The sequence below is a fragment of the Pseudopodoces humilis genome, chromosome 3, assembly GCF_049639895.1.
Source record: "Pseudopodoces humilis isolate 2021_Gansu_Grassland_sample_001 chromosome 3, ASM4963989v1, whole genome shotgun sequence".
NCBI classification, from domain to species: domain Eukaryota; kingdom Metazoa; phylum Chordata; class Aves; order Passeriformes; family Paridae; genus Pseudopodoces; species Pseudopodoces humilis.
This window is the reverse complement of record NC_142202.1, coordinates 75,893,273-75,917,004: the sequence shown is the minus strand read 5'-3', so window position 1 is coordinate 75,917,004 and position 23,732 is coordinate 75,893,273.

Genomic DNA, 23,732 nt, shown 5'->3' with positions numbered 1-23,732 from the left:
CCTTTTCCTTTTCCTTTTCCTTTTCCTTTTCCTTTTCCTTTTCCTTTTCCTTTTCCTTTTCCTTTTCCTTTTCCTTTTCCTTTTCCTTTTCCTTTTCCTTCTGCACTTCCGCACTTCCTTCCTTTTTATTCTTTATATATATTTCATCCAATTCTTTATCCATTTTCCACATTTTCTGTCTCTGTGCTGTTTGTGCCATTTCCTCAATTCCCCCTATTTCAGCAGTTCCTTCTTCACATGACTCTTTTCTTCTACTTTCCATCTTTACCCTTACTTGAGTTTCTCACACTGACTCTGTATTTCATACATTTCCCATTCCCTAATAACTCATGTGGGTCTTCTTCCTCTTTATTTGAGTGGTGTTTTCTTTACAAATCAAAATATCTTTACTCCAGTTTCCATTTTATTTCTCTTCCACTTATTGGTAGTATTTAAGGTATACTCAATTAAAATACAGGAACTGCAGCAATAAAACAAATTCCCCAAGGCTTTTGCCTACACCTATTTTTGTGAAATCTAAATTTCTTACAGAATCAAATGAATAATTTCACAGCTTACTTATATATACAGAAAGCAAAATAGAGTGAAGGTGGGAAAAGCACAAAAGATTATATAGCTGACCATTAAATATTCTATTAAAACCCCTCCTACTTGCATCTAGAAATGCTCCAATACAGAAAACCATTTCTTATATAAAGCTAATAATTTTCCATGATGTGAAAGAAGTCATAAACAAAAGTATGTATATAAGAGGAAAGAAATGACTTGCCAGATAGTTCAAACAGAAAAGTCTCATGTGAGTCAGCTGGATGTTATGACTTAGAGTGACTTTGACCTGTGGTCCCAGACCACAATAATGTATTGAATTAGAATGTTATTTCATATTTATAAAAATATTTATGTTTTATATTAAAAAAAAAATAAAAAAAAGAAAAAAGTACAAAAACACCACCAAAAAACCCCAAAATCCTCAAACAAAAACAACAAAACAAAACAAAACAAAAAAAAAAATCAAAAAAACCCCAAACTTTACCAAACAAGTTTAGCAGCCTCTGATTGCATAAAAAACATTCAGCTTTACTAAAACCTGCAGTTCTTATGGGGTATCTTTGGAATCTGGTGCCTTCCAGAAAGGTTTTCCTGTAAAATAAATTGATATTAAAATGGAGATAGAAATAACATTATGCAGTATAAATACTAATAGTTCAAGAACTCAACACAGACAAATGAATTTCAGTATTGAAATATAAAATTTTAATCTACAATTCCAGTGATAGAAAACACGAAATTTCCTTCTTCTTGATAAGGCCTGATTTGTACCATAAAATCCCTCAATAATCTTTGCCGTTTTCTTAGTTTAAATTTTTGTTTTATTGGTGAGAAAAATCTGCTTTCACAGTAGGACTCAGTTTTGTAAAGATAGGTAGAAATATAGCCAATCTTATTCCATGATACTTGTAAACTCTTTGTCACTGAGACATGATGCTGGTAAACTCCTTTTTACCACTTTTAACAGTGATCATACTTAGTCAGCTCCTTTATTACCTTGATTTTTTTCATCAACACCCACTTATTTCTACTGCTATAAATTCATGGTAATTCCTCATAGCAGCCTTTGATCTAATCTTCATATAGTAAGATAAGACAAATACAAATCATACATTGGCTAAAAACAACCCCAAAAACAAAAATAATATAAAAAGAACTATTATTTCCTTTTTCTGGCTATTTCCCTTACCTAACATTTGCTTTTAAATTGAAATTGAAAGGTCCTAAGGAAATTAAGGTATCATATCTAGTTATCCATAAACTTATCATTGACTTCAGATAGATAGCGTCACATAATACTGTCCTGAATTCCATTAAATAGCAGTAGTCAAGCTCAGGAGGACAGGAAGGGATCCTGTCAGCATTGATAACTTTTAAGCATTTTGCATATGAGACCATATGTTGGTTTGCACAGTTGTCAAACCATAAAGATGAATATAAGACACGGTGAACAGTGTTCCTTGATGCAGTGTGCAGGCGCTTTCTTTAGCATCTGTTTGGACATGGTTTTGACACAATCTAAAACCAAAAAACTCCCTCCTTTGCCTTTGCAAGGATTGTGTTTCGTACAAATAGCCTTTTGAAAGGTTTTCAGAAGCTTCTACATGACACAAAACCTGGAGGCTATCTGTCAAAACAGAAGAAAACAAAGAGAGGAAGTTGGAGGGAAGAAAAAAATAAAACATTTTTGCCAAACAGATGGGATTGGCAGTTATCCTAAAAGAAAGATGTGTTATGTCTCTGTCCAGTACTACAGACTCAAAAATAATTGCCTCAACTATGGATATTTTTGCCTGGTTTTTTTTTTTTGTCCCCTTAAAGATACAAAATAAGTGGTAATAATAAGACAGAAAGGAGGGATTAAAAATCACAGTTAAATTTTTTTTTAAAAAATATTTTTTAATATCTTCCTATGACAGATTCTTCTTTTGCAATAGTTACAACAAGAGTTAAATTCCGAAGTACTTAGATGATAACTTAGAGTCCTACAAAGGAGTCTATGAAGAAAGAATTCCTGTGTCTTCACTGAGGTACATATCTTAAAAAGTTTTCCTTTGAAGAATCATCAGTTTAGCTCCAAAACAAGACTTTTATACTTACAATGGAGTTGCTGTACTGAGGTTCATGACTGCAATCCCTACTTAGCTCGTAACCATCCTGAGTCAGTGCCTGCTTAACTCTCCAATGATAAAGGTCTGTAGGTGCCTGACATTCTGCTTTTGGGCATATCTAAAACTGCCACCATCTTGACAACACAAGTTGTCTCTGCAATTACCTCCTCACTCAGATACTCTGATTTTTAGCCCTGAGAGCACAATTTTTATAGATGTATTTATATGATGGATCAATAGATGTGTGACAGATAGATAAAAACAGGTAAAAAGAAGCTTAAATTTACTATACTACCTGATCCAGACCAACATAATTTCTTTTCTGTCAGTGAAACCTGGAAGGAGATCTGTGTACTGATCCTTGCACAAAAGGTAGTAATTAATGCCAAATGAAGCCATCGTTGGTTAAATATGTAAACATATTTTTCCCCCCTCTTGGATCCCTTCTCTTATCTCCATAAAATACAGACTATTGTTGGAGCAGATCCTCCACCTTGTGCAAGCCAGGGAATAACGCTTACTACCCACCCAAATGAAAAGTCTGTTTAAAATTCGGTGTCTTCTGAAATTTGATTTTTCTCCCGAATGTAATCCTAGTAATATAAAATATATACAGACCCTTTTACTCATGTCACCACATCTCCACCCTGCCACCATGCCTCCACTTCAAGGAGTCCTTTTTATTTGATTATTTATTTATTTGCCTTTGGCAATGGTTTTCTTAAAAGGAGGGAAATTTATGTTGGAACTACATGGAAACTGAGCTATGAAGGATGGCAACTTCCAGTTTTCAAGTTCTGAAAAACATTTTAACCACTGGATTTGTATATAGAACAAGATATTGCTGTCTGGTCTTACAAATTTTTATAAAGGAGTAAATTCCACTCTAGGATAGTTCCAGACTATGCAAGTTAATAGGGATGTATTCCTACAGACCAGAGACAATGACATTATCTTCTCAGAACACTGGGATTTTAAACCAAAACTAAATTTCAGTGCTTCAGATTGTTAAATGACTCAGCCTTTCACAAGAACAACATTTGTTCTGGACCTTCTGTGTTTAAATGTTACATGTCACATATAAAGTTCGTGTAAAGCTAGGAATTCTTTACAGAACCGCTTTGTAAATATATATGGTTTAATATGAAACACACCTACTTTAAAACTGATACAAAATAATTTGTATTTCATAGGACTGTAATTATATTCATTTAAAGAATTAATTAGATGCGTATATGCACAGCAAAGCAGCAGAGATTTTGTTTCCCTCCACGCGTTTTATGCTTCTGACATATATTTAGAGGACTTTTTTGGAACCTTTTAAGAAGAAATTTTTGGCAACATTTACATGTGATAAAATATAGTTGTAGAATAATGCTATCACAACTCACTAAGTGTTGAAATATTTTGGGTATTGCAGAAATTATATTAAGACAATAAAAAAGTCATTTGTACATATTAATAATTACCTCTGGTGTTAGTTTGATCAGAATTCTCATCTCAGTTCTTTCTGACCTGTCTAGGATTTCCAGGCACTTTACAAGCTGAAATGGCGTCCATTCAAATGAGAAATATTTTTGTAAACATCAGTTTTACTTAGGTTCAAATCCAAAGCTTGTTAAAGTAAATAATAAAGTTTCCATTGACTTTCTTGGGCTTTGACTCAAGCTTCCCATGAATAGATTTTTGTCCTAAATGAACAACATTTCAGCTATATTCCCCTCTGCCCCTTGAAGATCACTCTGTGTGCCACTTTTTAATTTGCTAGCCAGGAACTCATTGGTCACCAACCGTGTCCTACTTACTCTCCAAATGAAGAGGGTACAGTACCTACTGCAGTTGGCAGCTGCTGCTGTTGCTTCAGCTCCTAATTTCCTAACAACCCTTGCCGAAAATGGCAAAGAAACAGGAGGAGGAGGAGGGAAATGGCTTTGTAGGAGAGATTAAATCTCAGCCATATGCCAGTGTTTCCGCAGTGACTGTAAGATACTGGCCAGAGTGATTCCTGCTGGTTTTGCTTCCCCTCCAGGAATTTCAAAATCTCCCCGACTTTGCAGTATGGACTGGAATGTTTGGAAATAACAAACAAGTAGCATTTACTGTAACAGTGCTCAGAGATATAGTCAAAGGAACTATGATTCCAGGAAAACCCAGGAAAAGACCTTTGGGGCATCTGAGGTTGATTTGAATGTATACAGCAACATAAATTTCCATTAACATGTGACACAAGAAGACAACCATCTTTTTCAGGGTGCTGTTTCTTTTTTATGTGGTTACATTTGTCATGTGAAAAGGAAATACCACTTTGGTGGCAACTCTTATGCACATTTGAGTGCTAAGAAAAAAAAAAAATCTTGACTGAGGTCAGATAAGATGTGTGTTTTCAGAGCAAATTAAATTTAAGTATCCTAGCTCTTCGCCTTGTTGCCATTCAGACAAATTAAAAATAATTGTGTCCAAAAAGTGAGGCAGATGTGGAGGAAGAAATGACTTGATGAACTCCTCAAGAAGTTCTATATGCTGAGTACAGTGAGCATAGACTGCTGTTCTAGGAATGCGCTCTCAATCTTAGTGCAGAAAGACAATTTTGCAGATAAATATACGAAAGATTGTAATTATTAACAAAAGTAGAAAACTTACATATTTTACTCGGATCATACCATATATCTGTATTATTCTTTCTGGTTATTTATTTTACTTAGTGAAATACCTCTAATGAACAGTGCAGTTCATTTTGTCTTCTTCCATCTTTATTTCTTATCCATTTCATATCTGATGGTGAATTATAAGAATGTGATGGACAGAACAGTCTTTGCCTCCAGCACAATCCTTCTACCTCTCCACAACTAATATGAATGCAGATAGGCAGATAAACACATATGAAACCAAAAAAGGCAGGTGTACCTATGTGTATGCACAGAAAACCTATCATCAACCTATCTATATGAAACATATACAAAATAGGAACATCTATCAAAAAAATTGCAGAACAGCAAAGTGGAAATAGATTTAGAGACACTGTTTTAAATAGCTGTCGCATGCAGGGCATGCTTCATAAACTGCAGATAGGCCTCGTGAATAAAATATGAGGATGCGTAGCTCCATGACTGTCTCAGTTAGTAAAAAAAAAAAAGAAAGAAATCTGAAGAAAATTTATAAATAGGCCATACACTATCTCCAAAGGGATAAACAAAATAGCCAGCAGTGACAGTATTTGCTTTTCATGTGTGAAAATACAAGGCCTAACAAATGTCATCTCCTCATTTGCAAATTAAGATATAAAGGAAATGTCTCTGACAGTACATGCAACAGTTCATATTTGAAGTTTGGCACAGTGAACTGACAGCCACAGAGGAACTGCAGTCGCCTAATCCTTTCATTCTGCCTTCCAGCTACTGGCAAGGAGGGTGGAATTTAATAAATATGTGATGAGAAAAGGCTGTGAAAGGCTGGCGTATCTTCTCCTCTGCAAGAACTCATCTTCAGAGATAATTAACTAGATGACAATATACAACGTGCCATTAACAAGAGCATTCAAATCATTTCTGGACTTAAGTACACTTTTAAGCTGCTTATCAGATTTTCATTTATGAATCCATTCAGCTGTCAGGCTTACATCCTGGCCCTTTATTGAAGCTCACATGGGAATCCAAACCTTCTAATTTTCTATACGGATTCATTTCAGAATCAATTAGAGCTGGTGGCAGCCTTGTGCCTGTGTGCTAAGGGGATTAGCTGGACACTTGCTCTGCTGAAGCTACCTTTGAATGTACATTCAACCCTCCTTTGAGAAAGAGTTGTTTTCCAGAGGATTCTGAAGCAATTGAAGTACTGAAATCAACAGATGGCAGATAATCACTGGAAAGTCTACAGTTTTGTTAGGAAAGGAAAAGCACTATTTCAAACTGCATCCTTGGCACTGCACAAGGAAGAGATAAAGTGAGAAAGAGAAAGAAAAAAAGGAGAAAAGAGAAGCAGAATTGGAAAATAATAAAAAATTATAAAAATAAAGGAGGAGAAAGAGAAGGAGAAGGAGAAGGAAAAGGAGAAGGAGAAGGAGAAGGAGAAGGAGAAGGAGAAGGAGAAGGAGAAGGAGAAGGAGAAGGAGAAGGAGAAGGAGAAGGAGAAGGAGAAGGAGAAGGAGAAGGAGAAGGAGAAGGAGAAGGAGAAGGAGAAGGAGAATAAAAGGAAAAAAAGAAAAAGAAAAAGAAAAAGAAAAAGAAAAAGAAAAAGAAAAAGAAAAAGAAAAAGAAAAAGAAAAAGAAAAAGAAAAAGAAAAAGAAAAAGAAAAAGAAAAAGAAAAAGAAAAAGAAAAAGAAAAAGAAAAAAAAGAAAAAGAAAAAGAAAAAGAAAAAGAAAAAGAAAAAGAAAAAGAAAAAGAAAAAGAAAAAGAAAAAGAAAAAGAAAAAGAAAAAGAAAAAGAAAAAAAAAAAAGAAAAAGAAAAAGAAAAAGAAAAAGAAAAAGAAAAAAGAAAAAGAAAAAGAAAAAGAAAAAGAAAAAAGAAAAAGAAAAAGAAAAAGAAAAAGAGAAAAAGAAAAAGAAAAAGAAAAAGAAAAAGAAAAAGAAAAAGAAAAAGAAAAAGAAAAAAAGAAAAAGAAAAAGAAAAAGAAGAAAAGAGAGCAGGGGATTCTTTTGACTGTCCCCCAGTGGTGCAGAGCAAACATTCTACAACCAGAAGAGCTCCCAAAGGCTGTCCTTTTATATTTTTTGTTCTTTTATATTTTTTGCTTCTGTAAGTACTTCACATCTCAGTTTTTGCATCTGACCTTTAGCCATTTTCCACCCATGTGTTAACTTCTCTACTACTTGTCTTAGCAATTTCAGTTTGCCATCCCAAAACACATTGCTTTTGACCTCTAGTAAACACTTCAGAACAAAAATCCATGTGGAGCAGTTATCCACTCTTTTCTTTTTCCAACCAGTCTAGGTTTTATTCAGTTGTTCAGGTATTTTGATTTGTGTATTGGGAGTTTTCTCCCTAAACAAACATTCTTAATTATTATTTTGTGCTTCGAAATTAGAAATTTCCATTCAATCCATTCTCACATTTTAATTCTAGAAGGCTCTTGCTTAAGAGAAGGTGGCTTATGCTAAGCAATTTAAAAAATATTAGCCACTGATGTTTGAAATTGAGTTTCTGAGAGTACTTGCAAAAACTGACAACTTCACAAACAGATAAGCAGCCAAAAAACAATGTAAGGAATAGGAATCACAGAATCACAGAATAGTCTGAGCTGGAAGGAGCCAAGGATCATCAAGTCCATTTTAAATGAATGGCCTATATGGAGATCAAACCTGCATCCTTGACATTGTAAGCACCATGCTACAGCCAACTGGGCTTGCATTAGATTGCACCAGCTTTTACTTAACACAGAAAATTGGTTTGTGCAAGCATAATGCTCTAAAGATAATTTATTTCAATGTAATTAGTTTCAAAGTGATGGTTAAAACAAGGACGATGACCTTCCATGTCCTAGGAGCTGTATCTATGAGTCACAAGTCTGGGAATGCTGAGGATCATGACCCCTAAAGAAGGCTAAAAAGTAGGAGATGGCCAACTGTGGTCATGCCAGGTATGGCCCCCGACACTGGCTATAATGGCCTTGGCAGGTTTATCCGTTGTTCTCTGCATCCACAAAGAATACCTACCTACAAGGAGTTCCCAGCCTCTCTAAGAGGCTCTCAGAGAGCTTTGTGCAGAAGCCCTGCTCTAGTTTTGTCACAGCACTGCATTTGAGCTACCTGGAGAGCCCTCTGTGGGGCTAAGAGTCCAGGTCACTCATTTCCACCTGAGACATTCAGGGCAGAGCTTCGGCATATTGTAATCATTGGAGACATAAATGCTCCCAATAGTTGGATTTAAGCCCCTTCATGCTGAAAGTGGAGGAAGTATTTAGGTTCTTCATTAATTTGTATGTTATATTGTTAATCTGGTAATATGTGTGATGTGTTCACATTTAAAAAAATCTTGTTCATTATGCAAGGTACTTTTGAGCTTTAAGACACAGATAGGCTGTATGACATAAGAGCAGATCTGAATGTTCCTGCCCGCAGCAGGAATAGAAAAATTTTATAGCAAATGTACCTCCTTCAAAATGGGTTCAGAAAATTATAGGTGTTTCACTATAGTGAAATATTTTCCATTTAAATATTACTATATCTCCACTAATAAATGTCTAAATCCCAACTTTTTTTACTCTCCTGGCAATCTGCTTAGGGTCCCTCTTATCTCCCATGAACAGTCGTGCGATCACTACATTCTTGTAAGAATTTTTTCCTAAATCAAGAAAGAAATTCTCTGTAGAATCCATTAATGTATTGTATAATGAAATATGGTTTTAAACATAAAGCAACTTAGATGCTATAATTCTGTGTTTTTCTAACTTGTGAAGAAATAAGGGCCCTAATAAACATGCTTATTTAGTAATGTTGCTCAAAATCTCCCTTCACTTCTCAGCTGGTATCCATGGGCTTTACATGTTTTCATAGCTGTCATATTTCTGAATTAATAATATGCAATGTACTTAGTCCAAATGAGAATGAACCTGGAGGTGTGACTTTTTGATGTAATTTTCTGAATGGAAAAGCACAAAGAAAACAAAGTTCATGCATTATTAATACAATAAAAGATGAAAATTATTAATGCAATAAGAGTACCTCACTTGCACACACAAGCAATGGCATGTCTGTAGATCAAGGGTCAGATAGTGCTGAAATTACTGTATTCCCAATGTAACAATTTTGAATAATTCTGATATTCAGAGATTTAGACATACAGCTTTTGCAGTGCTTTACATGTAATAATAATTTTGGATACCACTTCCCAGTGGAGAAAAAGAATGCTTTATTCTTACCATATGCTTGTATGACTCTCATTTAAAAGTAAGATGACAGTATGTTAAATTTAATACTGCAGAGAGCATCATCTCCAGAATTCTGTTACACAGAAATGTGAAACAAAATGCACTTATACAGAAGTGTAAGTAAGATTCAGCTTGTATAAACAGTCATGAGTCTCTTAATTTTAGTAAAATCATTTTATGTTTGCAAAGGAACATATCTATTATGTTCATTAAAGGTGACAGAGTAACAGCCCTTGAGAGCGAAGATATCTATTATCGAGAGCATCTAGCCAAGTAGAGCAATCCACAGAAAGCTAGCTCAGCAAACCAATAAAGTAATGAATTCTGCCTCTGTGAGGATGAGTAGGTACATATTTTGTGAAAGAAAATACTGGTAAATATGTTTTTTTCTATACAGTGTAATGAGTAATCCTTCTCTTAAAATCTACACATGTTAAAAACAAAACAAAAAAAAGTCCTGCTTAATATCTTTATCAGTCCTGTCTAATATCTTTCTGGATGATCTGGATGAAAGCATGAAGAGCACCCCCGATATGTTCACAGACGACACTAAGCTGGGTGGGTGTGTTGCTCTGCTGGAGGGTAAGAAAGTTCTGCAGAGGGATCTGGACAGGCTGGATTGATGGACTGTGGCTAGTGGTATAAAGTTTAACAAGGCCAAGGGCCAGATCCTACATTCCACCCACAAAAACTCCATGCAGAGCTAGAGGTCAGATAAAGAGTGGCTGGAAAGCTGACCAGCAGAAGAGGCAAGGAGGTCAATGGCATCTTGGCCTTTATCAAGAAGAGTGTGGCCAGTAGGACCAGGGCAGTGATTATCCCCCCACACCTGGCACTGGTGTGGCCACAGCTTGAGCGCTGTGTCCAGATCAGGGCACCTCATGACAAGACAGACTTTGAGGTCTTGCAAAGTTCAGAGAAGAGCAACAGACCATCTGAAAGGTCTAAAGAGTGACTGCTAGGAGGAGAGACTGAAGGAGCTGGGGGTGTTTAGCTTGGAGAAAAGGAGGCTCAGGGGAGACCTTAATGCTCTCTACAACAGCCTGAAAGGAGGGTGTAGCCAGGTTTAGGCTGGTCTCTTCTCCCAGGCAGCCAGTGACAGGACAAGAGGAAATTTCCTCAAGCTGTACCATAAGAGGTTCAGGTTAGATATCAGGAAGAATTTTTTCAATGAAAGGGTTGTTAAGTATTGGAACGGAGTGCCCATGGAGTCACCACCCCTGTTCAAGAAATGACTGGACATGGCATGCTATGGTTAACAAGATGGTATTGATCAAAGGTTGACTCTATAACCTAAAAATCTTTTCCAACCAAAATGATTCTCTGATTCTGTGAAAAAAAAACAAACAACCTTCTGCAAAAAGTTCTCTTCATTTAGTAATAAAGTATGTAGTGATGATCTTTCTCTTGCTGAAGTCAGTAGCCATTTTGAACCTCGATTTCAAGTCAAGCACTTGAATAAGGAAAGCTCTTTATTTTACATCTTTCACAAATTTTTGTATTTACAATTGCTTTTAAAAAATAGTACATTGAAACCTGACTGAAGAATACATTAAATTTCCACATATCAACTTGAGAATTAAACTCAAGATTCAGTAATCAAATATGTATTTTTTTATTAGTATTTAACAGGGAGGAAAGGGAATTGCTAAGAAAACTTTCCAGTGATAGATTTAGAAAAGTGGCAAGCACCAATGAGGACTCAGAAACTGGCAGCATGGGCAGAAAAATCAGATATTCAACTTTAAAATATGCAAGAATCTATTCAGAGATAAATCAATTGCTACAAAGATGGAAAGGAAGGCAACTACCTGGAAAGCATTAATCCTAGGAATACTATACAGCACATTAGATATCAGTACAAAAGTGTGAAGTATTGTTGCAATAAAATAGAAAAGATGGAAGACATATTGGACTGCATATGTATTACCTTAAAAAGCAAAGGTCTAATAGAAGTTCTGTTTCTAAGGTCCTGGCGTGGTTTCCCCTACAGCAGTGCATTTAGCTCTGGGCAACAAATTTCCATAAATATACTGACAAATTGGTAGGCCCTCAGTGAGCTGTGCACATAAATAAATAAACAAACAAATAATCGGTGGGCTAAAGTAATTGTTTATGCCACATCCCTGGAAGCGTTCAAGGCCAGGTAAGATGGAATTTTGAGCAGTCTGTTCCAGTGGAAAATGTTCCTGCCCATGGCAGGGGGGCCTGGAACTAGATGGTTTTTAAGGCAACCGGCCCAAATCGTTCTATGATTCAAGGAGTTAAATAGAAGCCAGACCACCTAAAGTGGCATTCTTATTGACATAAAAAATAAAAAAGCACCATTTAGTGGCATTTTATTTCCATGAAAATGTAGTCTTTTCCTCAAAAACTTCTTTTTACCATAGTCAGGTCCATATATATAAAAGCTTATTAAAGCAGCAACTAAGGACGACAGCAGTTATATTAAAAAAATGTTAAAGTATATACAACAGGGGATCCACTAATATTAACTTAATACATTAATTCAATGAAAGTAAAAAATTAGACTCAGTAAATTGTGTGAAAGAAAATCTGTTTGAGGGAAACTGTGCTTTTATAAGTAGCTTTTGGAGACAGCTGATAAAAAAGTCACATAAATTATATCTAGTAAGAGTCCTGGGAAGAATAGTTCCAGATAATCACTATGTTTCTCTAGGATTCTGGAGTAGGTGAGAGAAATGACATGTAATATATTTTATAATTTGCCAATGTTGGCAAAGAAAATCCTCTCATCAGCTTTTGTCATTTTCTTATTAAGGAGTACCAACTTCCAATATTAAATATGTACAAGTAGATAGAAAAATATTAACATAAGTAAAGATATAAAAAACCCATATCTACAGATATAGAAAATTATATAAATATACCGATTTAGGACAAATAGAACAGGCCCTAATTTTTTTCATTCCACTATAGCCAGATTTTTTTTTGTTTTTTCAGCATGTGTTTATCTGTTGGAAGGTAGGAGGGCTCTGCAGAGAGACCTGGAATGGTTGGATGGATGGACTGAGTCCCATGGGATGATGATTAGTAGGTCCAAGTGCTGAGTCCTGCACTTTGGCCACAACACCCCCCTGCAATGTTACAGGCTGGGGATGGTGTGGCTGGACACTGACCAGGCAGAAAGGGACTGGGAGTGCTGGTGACAGCAGCTGAACATGAGCCAGCCCTGTGCCCTGGTGGCCAAGAAGGCCAATGGCCCCTGGTCTGGATCAGGAATGGTGTGGCCAGCAGGAGCAGGGAGGTCATTCTGCCCCTGCACTCAGCACTGGTGAGGCCACAGCTGGAGTTCTGTGTCCAGTTCTGGCCCCTCAGTTTGGGAAGGACATTGAGACACTTGAGCACATCCAGAGGAGGCAACGAGGCTGGTGAGGGGCTTGGAACACAAACCCTGTGAGGAATGGCTGAGGGAGCTGGGGTTGGTTAGCCTGGAGAAAAGGAGACTCAGAGGTGACCTTATCACTCTCTACAACTCCCTGAAAGGTGGCTGTAGTCAGGTGGGGGTCGGTCTCTTTCACCAGGCAGAAACTGACAGAACGAGAGGACACAGGGTTAAGCTGTGCCAAGGGAAATATAGGTTGGATATTAGGAAAAAGCTTTTTATAGAAAGGCTGATAAAGTACTGGAATTGTTTGCCCAGGGAAGTGGTGGAGTCAGCATCTCTGGATGTGTTTAAAAAGATTGGATATGGCACTCAGTGACATGGTTTAGTTGAGGTGTTGGGACTGGGTTGGACTTGATGATCTTGGAGGTTTCTTCCAACCTGGTGATTCTGTGATTCCATGGTTTGTTTTTTTAAAAAAATTATTTAGTAGTACAGTCAAAGACACTATCTTTGGATAATTTTATTATGAATGCTGATTGAGACCTTCTAAAACTATGATATGACACCAGCTCTCAATCACTTACAGAAACTCTGATTTGATTTACCTGCATTTTGCACCATTTCACATATTTCATGCCATTCATCACATTTCAGTTTTCATCCATTTTTTTCAGAAGATCTGAGATTTAGTACAGGCAGTTCTAGCATTTAATTCCAAATTTCCAACCTCAAGATAAGTTTTTTTCCTCTAAGCTTTCATAATGTAGTCATTTCTCTTCAATCTCTCTCCCAATCTGTTACTGAAAGGGGCAGTTCTTGCTTTTCTCAGAGTACTAGGAAAGAAACAGTAAATACATATGTAAGATGGATAGTTTTCTGTTCTTTCATGTACTGCATACTGTGGTAGTATAAGAAAAAGTAATTGCAAATCCTGTGCAGAGCTTACATATCCTGAAATACATTCTTAGCAAAGAAGAAATCTTCAGGGCTTTTAGATATTAAATAAATGTTAACACTGCTTTATCTAGCATGCCTGAAGTGAGCTTTTTCTCACATCTGACTTGCTTATGCTTGACTATTTTAAGAGGTAATCCAATTACACACCTGTGAACAAGATCTTGTAATTGAAACCATAGACCTAATTTAACCATGTGAGATATTAATAGCTTGCTTTCACATCGTCTTTAGATATATATTCTGTATTTGTGAATAGTGAGTTCATCTGTGTCCAATATAGTCACATTTGGTAGTTAGTCATTTACCCAATTTTAATTTTTTTTTATTCTCTCACAGTGGATAGCTGCCTTCCACTGTCATTAGAAGATATTTTCCTTGATTTTTACTTCAACATATTTTTTGCAGGATATTTAGCTTCCCTAAATTTGTTTTCAAGAAGATTAACTTTCATTAGGATTTATCAATATATATCATTAAGTGTCCAACAATCCAATCAACTCCATTTTCATGATGAACATTGAATCTTTGTTTTTAACTCACCATAACATTGTTGCATATCAGAGGAAGGGCAATTAACATTTTTATATTATTCATTCAAGCGTGTTTTTACTTTTTCTAAATGACTTAGAATTGACACCAGCTCTTGTTCTTTGTGTCACATAAGGGTCTTTCAGAAGAATGGTATGAACAACCATCATTCAAACTATTTGAACTCCTCCATGTTCCCTATAACATCTATTTCTTTGTACCTAAACTTTAAAATAAAATTATAGGACTCAAAAGTGTTTTTAGAAATATCAGTTTTTACATTTATATTGTATTATTGCAAATAAAGAAATACTACTTTCTTATTTATTTTACTACAAAAATGGATGAAAGTAATTTCACTAATCTCTGCAAGATGTATTTTCACTGATCTCTGCAAGATGTTTTCAGAATTTTAAAATTATTTTGTATTTATGCATTTAATATAATCTTTTTAGATGTCTTTAGCTAAATCTTTAACTAGAAATGCTCATTGTAGTAATAACATTCTATGATCTTACTAAAATTATAGTTTTTCTTATTTAAGGTGTATTGTATAGAAAACAGTGTTATTTGTTTATTTACGATCTCTGCTGGGAAATTTTTATTAATTAAACAACATTTTTGGGTAAATATTGTATCAAAAGTTTATAATCAAATATTTTGATTCTTAGATTGTGAGGGAAAAATTTAGCACTGTATCAATTTATCTCCATTGTGAAATAGATCATAGATTTCATCCCATGAGTCATATTTCTGCCATTTTTATGTCTGTAAAATATTTGTATAACACCTAGTTTTGACACAAGCATTTCAAACAAGTCATCCAATGACACTGCTTAATGATTTGCTCCAGATGATAATTATGATATTTCAAAAATATACATTTTATTTACTCCTTGATTTTTTAAAGGCTCAAATACTTTCTGTTTGGAAATGTGCAAGTACATTGAAATAGTTAATTCTATTTTTTTTTTAATTTATTTAAATGGTTTATGGTAAAGAAAATAAAGCATTAGAGAGCTCTGTTTCCATACTGCCAGTTAAGGACTTGTTCAGAAGATTTTTGCTTTAATTTTATTACTGCAGTTTCCTTTGGTACCAGTAATGCAAAAGCATGTACAATGCAAAAGCATCTAGTAGGCAGTCAGATACACCAACAGATATTTTTTTCTAGTTTATCTGGGCACCTTGTGTTCTGTCCCTCTGCATTTTTCCACTGTAACAGTAATAATGTTTTTTTCCACGAGGCCTTTTCCAGTTAAAAATCCAAAAATTACATAAAATCTTCAGTGTGAAATTTATCTGCCACTTCCAAAACCACGATTTTCTAATCATGGCCTGTTTCTCTATCAACAGCAAATTAATTTCACTGGCTACTACAGACCAGCTACCAGACCAGAACATGAAATTTATCAAAAAATAATTGACAAAATTATATCTCACACCACATTTGTTAAATTTTAAACATTGAAACAGAAATATTTTAATAAATATTCTCTTATTGGACCCTGAGAGCTTTTTTTTTTTTGTAATTCTTATTTTGGGATTTATTTGTCTATTATGTAATTGCAAACAATTGCATTTATACTAGGACTACAAAACGAGTACTTGCTGTCAGTTTGCAATTCTGAATTTATACTGTGCTACAGTGCCTTGGATATGGCATTTTTATACCATAATTCAGATTTTCCTGTCAGATTGGTGTGTGATGTGGAAATCATCTAGTTAACATTCATGTAAACTACAGTGACTGGTCAAATTAGATGTGGTGTTCTTTATTATTATTAAAAAATGAGTAAAATTTTGTGATGTGCTTTTTCACCTGCATATTATTAAAGTTATTTTGGGATAGACTGGTACAATAATTTCTTCTGTTGGGAGAATAAAATTTTGACTTGTTTTTCTTCCTACTATCAATTGCAAGTAGAAAAGCAAGGTATTTTTTCTATTTTACAATATTACTGTATTATAGAAAAACTAGAAAGTATTAGTATCTAAGAATAGATCTGTAAATATTCTGCTTTGCGGTAATATAAAAATGATTATTCTGTGAACATCTCAGTTATTTGTTGTTTTATTTTATTTTACAAGTAAAGGATTGTTGTGGCTTAATCCTGGTAGGCAGCTAAGCACCACAAGATCACTTGCTCAGTGTCCCCTCCCTCTCAGCTGGATGCAGACGAACTGGAAGTGCAAAATTAGATTGAGATATAAATATTTTTTTTAGGACAATCACAAAACCGAAACACAAACCCACAACCACCATCACCAAAACTAAACCTAAGAAATGAAAAACACTGGAGTCCAAATAGTCCCTAAGCACCAGGTAGCCATGGAAAGTTTCCCTCCTCAGCATTACTTGCTGAACTGCAGTGTTCAGCAATAGCTAAAATGTGGATGACTTATCAACTCTGTTCAGTCACAAGTCTAAAACACAGCACAAATACAATGCTAAAATAAAAATCAATTTCACTTCAGCAAAAGCAGAGCAGGTTTTTTGACTGTAATGTTTTCCTCTTAATTCTAGGAACTTTCAAGTTTTCTACCATGGTATATGACCTATTTCAATATCATAGTTTTCCTCAGTATACTCGTAATCAAAGATTGCAGAGGAAAACATAGAGAAGTCTGATATTTTGGAAACTTTAAATTATCACACATAAAACTCGCATTCAGAAATCTTCCCAGTTTTCTCATCTCTGTGTTGGTACTCTCAGATAAATAAATAAATTTAAAGTAGACATAAATTTTCTAGCAGATGTCTGCAGTACAAGTGCATGAAAGACTACCAGGGAGTTCTAGTTATCCTAAAGTAACAGAACTCCAAACCAGGAGTTTGAAAAGTTTAAATTTCAAATATCATATTCATGCCAGGATCATAAGTCCCCAGTATTTTTTTCACTCTCTGTATTTACACATAATGAATAACTTGCCTTTTATGAGGAGAAAAGTTACTTACCCTGTTTTCTACATGAAAGTCTGAGTCAGGGACTAAGTACTAATTAAAGTTAAGAAAAAAACTGCTTTGCTATCTCATTATTAGCTGGAAGAAGAAATGTTGATTGGTGATTTACTTTAGAGTATTAAGTCATCTTCTCATGAGCAGAGATCTTCCTTATTTGTTCTGTACCTGTTGGACAGTGGTGATAAGGCTCAAAACTTCTTAAGGACAACATAGTTTTCTCTGGATATATGAGCTTGTTTCTTTTACTTAGAGTACCCAGGTGTATTTGATATGAATTAATAAATACAGTCTGAAGTATTCCTGTAATTTTAGGTGATTTTAAGGATCGTTTCAATCTTGACAGTATTGCAATAAAGCCTGACATATCATTCTTTATGTTGAAGTGTTACTTCATTGATACTCTTAGTTTGTTTGTACTTAAAGTCAGGTCCCAGGACTTCTTCCCAAGGACAAAAATTCCAATGTGAAAAGATAACTTTGTACAGTTGTTTTTGACTATAGCGTCACATTTCAGACCATTAATAATAGTTGTTGAATAACATCATTGTTACTTAAATAAAAATGCTACCCACTGTTTATCAGAATCACTTTTCTGTTGAAATTTACAATTGCACCACTTATCACAGCAAGAAATCCATTTTACTAAAAATAATAGAAAGGGGAACGCTGTATGGCAACTGTATTTCAGTTCATTTGAAACAAGTGTATTCAAAATGTCTGTAAAGGAGTCTTGTACTAATTACAATTTCTGTTTTTCTGTAATTCATATTCTAGAGGTTGAAAAATATATCTAAGACTTGAATGACATTTCTGACAATTTCCAGCTGTTTTCTCAGACTATTTTTAATGAATAAAATTAATGGATTCAATATTTCAACACAATTCTTAAAAAAATATTTAAATATAGATTCATGTGTTACTTTGGTGTGTACATTTTTTAATCTTAAAGGTCATTTACATTTTTCTACAGTCAGAGTATCTATTTTCAAAAAAATATTTCAACAAATCATATCCCTGAGCCAGAATACTGCAGTAATACAAGTTTTGGGGGTGTCACTTCAAAACTAATTTCTTTCAATAAGGTTCTACTATTTTCTTAACAAGCTAGTTTAATGATAAATCTCATAAAATTTTGAATACTTTAAATTATACCTAAAGTATAATAGATGGTATATTTAATGCATTTCTTTAGAACCCTTGAGCCCAATTTTTTCCTTAACTGATTCATAAAAATTGAATGAATACTGGGAAAAAACCCTCAGATTTCAACTAGTGATTTCTTTGCAAGCATTCACTATCTAAAAATATTTGGTAAAATCTCTTTTTCCTTTTTTTATTTAATTTTTTTATTCAAAATGCTGTTCTTCATAGAAGTTAACATTATAAAATCTATTTAAGTACGAGCAAATATGTACAGGAACAGGAGCTGGATTATGGTCAAGAGTGGCATGACTGCTGGATTTGTAAAAGGCCTGTCAGATTGCTCATCTATGGACTGAAGGGTTAATTTCTTTAGATAAGGTAGGGTACACTTTAGTAGGGTACATGTCTGCCTTGTCAAGTCACAAAAGAGACAACAAAACCCCATGCATCATTACTGTGCTTTATTATGCTATGTATTTATTTTCTACTATGTTATGGCTTAGAAGTTTACAATAATTCATTCAAATTGCAAAAAACACTATATAAATTAAGCAAGCTTTCCCACAGCATGAATAATACAGAATCCAACTCCCCAGGGTAACATTCAGCAACATGAATAACATGGCCATCCTCCAGCTTTCTGCCTAGACTCTCTCTGTTTGCCAATCTCTGCATGAAATTGAGGTGAAGAACCTAAATTTTGAAGACAAATTCAACACAGAAGCACATTTTATTTTTAACACCATGATTGAATGAGCAGCATCTTTCAGAAAAAAGGAAGAAATTAATGATATCAGATCCTGAAGGACAGTATAATAACAGGTGCAAACATACAGGATAGAGGATAAATAAGACATCGTACACAACTGGAGCTCAAACTTTCCCTAGCCTCTTAGGGAACCCAAACAAGACAAAACACAATAAAAAATATTAAAAAAATTAAAAAATAAAATAAAATAAAATAAAATAAAATAGATAAAATAAAATAAAATAAAATAAAATAAAATAAAATAAAATAAAATAATAAAATAAAATAAGCCAACATTAAATGAAATCTAATTGAAAGCTCCTTACATGTTTCTCTGTTCTCATAGTCTGACCCATACAGCCCTGTGACCACTGGTGCAATTGCTTTAACAATGCCTCCTATTGCTTAATTGCTTTTTGTAACATATTGTCATACTCCAAACAAAATATTCATAAAACAAGACATAGACATCACTGAGATGAAACACTCTAGTCTTTTTAAGTATAGCGTTCTAATTCTAGAGTTTTAGGCTCAAATATATCGCATAACCTCAGGCACATGGTTGCTGTAACCCAGTCAGGAGCTAGGGCTTCATCTATTCTCAGGGCAGTAAATTATCTAAATAAGGTGGAAACTCTGCCTCGAAGTGTCTGCATGACTTCAGTATAAATACACAGAGGAATAACCTAAGGTGGTTACTTTTCTAACACAGACATAGGAATAACATAGGCTAAGTGGGATGACTTCAGAGACTGCCTTCTGTTCAAGTCCATTCAGAATTCAGGAAACAAAAGTTCTACAACCTCTGCCTCCTAATGCCTCTGCTCAGGTTGGTAAGCATTATACAGACCCAACAAAATGTAGAGCAAGTACTTGTTTGAAGGATAAATGGGCAAAGATGCCTTTTTAATGCCTGCAGGTAGTCAGAGGAAAAAAAAACCAACAAAATAGTTCTGGGGTTGTCCTGTCTTATTCTTCAGGCCTGCTTTGGCACACATGATACCTGACATGCTGGAGGACCTAACTCTTGGACAATTGATATTCCTTACCAAGCATGCCTCCATCTACAACCAAGGAGTCACCCCCATCCTTTAATTTAACCTGGACATGTCCAATCTGACTGATAAGGGACAGCTAAAAAGGATTGTATTGTTTCATTACCTTCCAGTTAGGTTATGCTACCACTGTGCAAATTTGCTTTATAGATTATTTTTGAAGAATGCTTTACTAGACTATTTTCCAACAATGTGAATTTTGTATTGTATTACTTCGTTGTTTTGTATGAAATATTCAGATGCATACTGCCCTAAAAATGAACTCCTTGGCTACTTTGAATTTTTATGCTGTTATTTAATGGTCAATTAATTCCACTTAAGGTCACAGTTATGCTTTTTTATTACTTGTGATGATGTTTTTGTTTGACATTCATGTTACTTTGTTATATCTCATAAAAATGATGAATGAATAACTCCTAATTGTAGAATACAAGCTTTTATTCTTGTCACTCCCGCTACATAAAGTTTTCTAAATCTTTGAGAGCCCATTACAAGCTAAGTGGAGTATTCCATTCTGAGGTGCAAAATGCTTGGGTAAAAATATAGATTCTGTAGGCAGTAGTGGAGCAGGGTGTTCTCCCAGTCCTCGAAATACTCCGTAAGTAAAGGAGGTTTCTCTCACTAGCATTGAGCATATCACTAAAGCATGTGAATACATTCATACTAACATTTAATACATTAGCATGTTATTCAAAGTCTACATTAAAGATTAATCTAAAACTTACCAATTTGGGTCTTGTACTATTTAAAATCTCAAACAAAATCTATGCAAATATACTTACTGAGGTCCCACAGCTATACTCATGTAATCAGATTTATTAGCATGTTTATTTTCTAAGTTAGTTACTTTAAAGATGTCCTTTGCATACCCTTATCCTTTTATATATATATGCATGCTTAGCTTTTCAAGCCAGGTTTCTCACATAATTTTTTTTGTTGCTACCCTCTCAAAATATAACTACATTAACTGAAGGCAAAGTAGGTGAGCGGAAAGAATTGCATCTGGGATCCCTTTGTTAAAGGCAGGAATAACATTGTTGACATGTCACAGGCCAAAGATATTATAGATATCAAAGAAAAGAAAAAGCCTGCAATCTGCAGGACAATCAGTCAGAAAACTACATTAAGTCTGGCCCACATTTAAAGGTTTCCCTGACTTAGCTATGTGGCTTAGAAATTTTACCAGGCCAAAGAGCACTTCTGGACTAGCCTACTTTATTTAGAATTTGTACAGTTTTATAGTCTTAAACTTTATTCCCTGATGGATGACTTTCAGCACAGTACAACAAGCAGATTCCTTTAAGTGTTGATATGCTTTGAGATACTCGATGCAAGAACAACTCTGTATGATTGTGGCATAGTTGAAATGTAAAAAACTGGGTACTCTGTGCTTGATTACTTGGGACACTTGAAGAGTTCTGTCGTCTGGCTACTCCACATTTAGTTATTTTGAAGAACTTAAATTAGGGAAAAGATTGAGTATATCTAAGAAATGTCTGCCCATCCTGTACACCTGCAATCAAAGAGAATACAGCATTTCTGAATATATATAAACCCATTAAGCTTCCTCACTCTTAGTCATATGGATTTTCTCCCTCTGAAAATTCAGAGGGGCATTATGACAATCAACACTCACTGTCTGTGAAAATTTATTAGCAGCAAAATGGAGGTCACAACAAAAAAAATTCCAATTTAAAGGAATAACTAAAAAAAAAAAAATCCCAAACAGAGATTTAGTATAAGTATTGTTTACATAAAACTAAACTGGTAGGTACTAGTCTTGTATAGGTATCAAATATTTATACAGTCCTTGTGCAGCCTGCATAAGAATCACTCAAGAATGAAGAAAGTTTAAAGAGAAGCAGTGAATGTTTAAAATTAGTGTTCATTTTCATCAAGTCATAAGAGCTTCAATGAATATTGAAAGTTGAAAAAAAGGCAGAAAGGGTGAAGGACATAATAGAGTAGATACATCTCACATCTGCTCTGGAGTCAGATAGGCATGAAGCAAATCTAGTGCTGTAATACCTTCCCAGAGCTTCAGAGCCCCTTTCACGTCCATGCCTACCAAGAATCTTCTACTGCCTTTCTCAGGTAATACACATGCATACTTAAGTATAAAAATGACATGATTTTTCCATAAAAGTGACATCTAGAGGTGGCATTTTCAATCAAAATTGTAATGAGCAATATGAGCTTTCATATAGTTTCATTTGTTTTGTTAATTGCCTTTGTTTTCTCTTACAATATACCTCTTACAACCAACTGCCTTCTCTTACAAAACACCTCTTGCAATCAAACAGTTGAAAAGTCCTGTGGAAAAAAATGTTGAAGTACCTCTTGGCTCCTTTGTTCTTCCAGCTTCCACTGTCCATTATAACAAGATTTATTGGTAATGAATTCTATTATGTGGACTCTAAATTTTGAAAAAAAATCTCCTCATCAAGTCAGGAAATTGTGATATATCTTAGAAGAAATTTACTTGCTGAATGATTTCCAGTGTTTGAGGAGAGTACAACACATTCAAAATATGGCATATCACTATCTTGTCTGAACACATTTTACTTTTATTGAAATATCAACTCTTCATTCCTTTCACAAATTTGTGAGAAAAAAGCCTTCTTGGATTAACCTTTCTAGAAAACAAACACTCCTGACTGCATCACCATCATTATATTTGAAGGGAAACAAGTTGCTCTACTCCTTCTTCCCACTCCTCCAGAAAGTGCAAAACTCACCCTATTCTTCCACTGCTGTAACCTTTGTAGGGGTGTGAGCAGCAGGAATAGTCAGGCAATAGGTGTGTTTCATATTGCATCTCTGGAAAAAAATTCTCAACTGGAATTGTACACGAAAAGCCTGTATTCCCTGACTTCTCTTGGTATTATACTCTGTCACATTGAGCAAGAGAGATATAGTAAATCAGGTTGACATTTTCTGAAAGAAAATAAACAAATTAAAAACCCTTCCAACAATGAAATGCTCTCTGGGAATGGTGACATTGATGAGGCTTTATACATCAGCCTCTCTTTCCAGTTTAGAACAGAAATAGCAGTAGAAATATGACATAAAACATACAAGAGTACTTTAGTTGTGCTCTTCACTGTGGATGAATAGAAGCCTGTGTATACCTGCAATAAGACCCAACAGACATTATCCAGTATGAACAGCACTGCAATCAGTGAGTGCCCTCAGGACAGGCAGTGTCTTCAGGCCTTCTGCATCTTAGATAAGACCGGGAAGTTCAAGGATTACTTACCTTAATAACACCTTGGGCAGATTAGACAAAGAATACAGGGCTTTGGCCTTTGTCTTCCATTCCACAGAATGTTATCTCTACTTCATGTCATAATTGATTATATAGGTAATTATTAATTGTACAGCACATTTCATTGTGGAGGTGACTGAACATAGGAACAAATTTCCCAGAGAGGTTGGGGAGTCTAAAAAAGGTTTTACACCT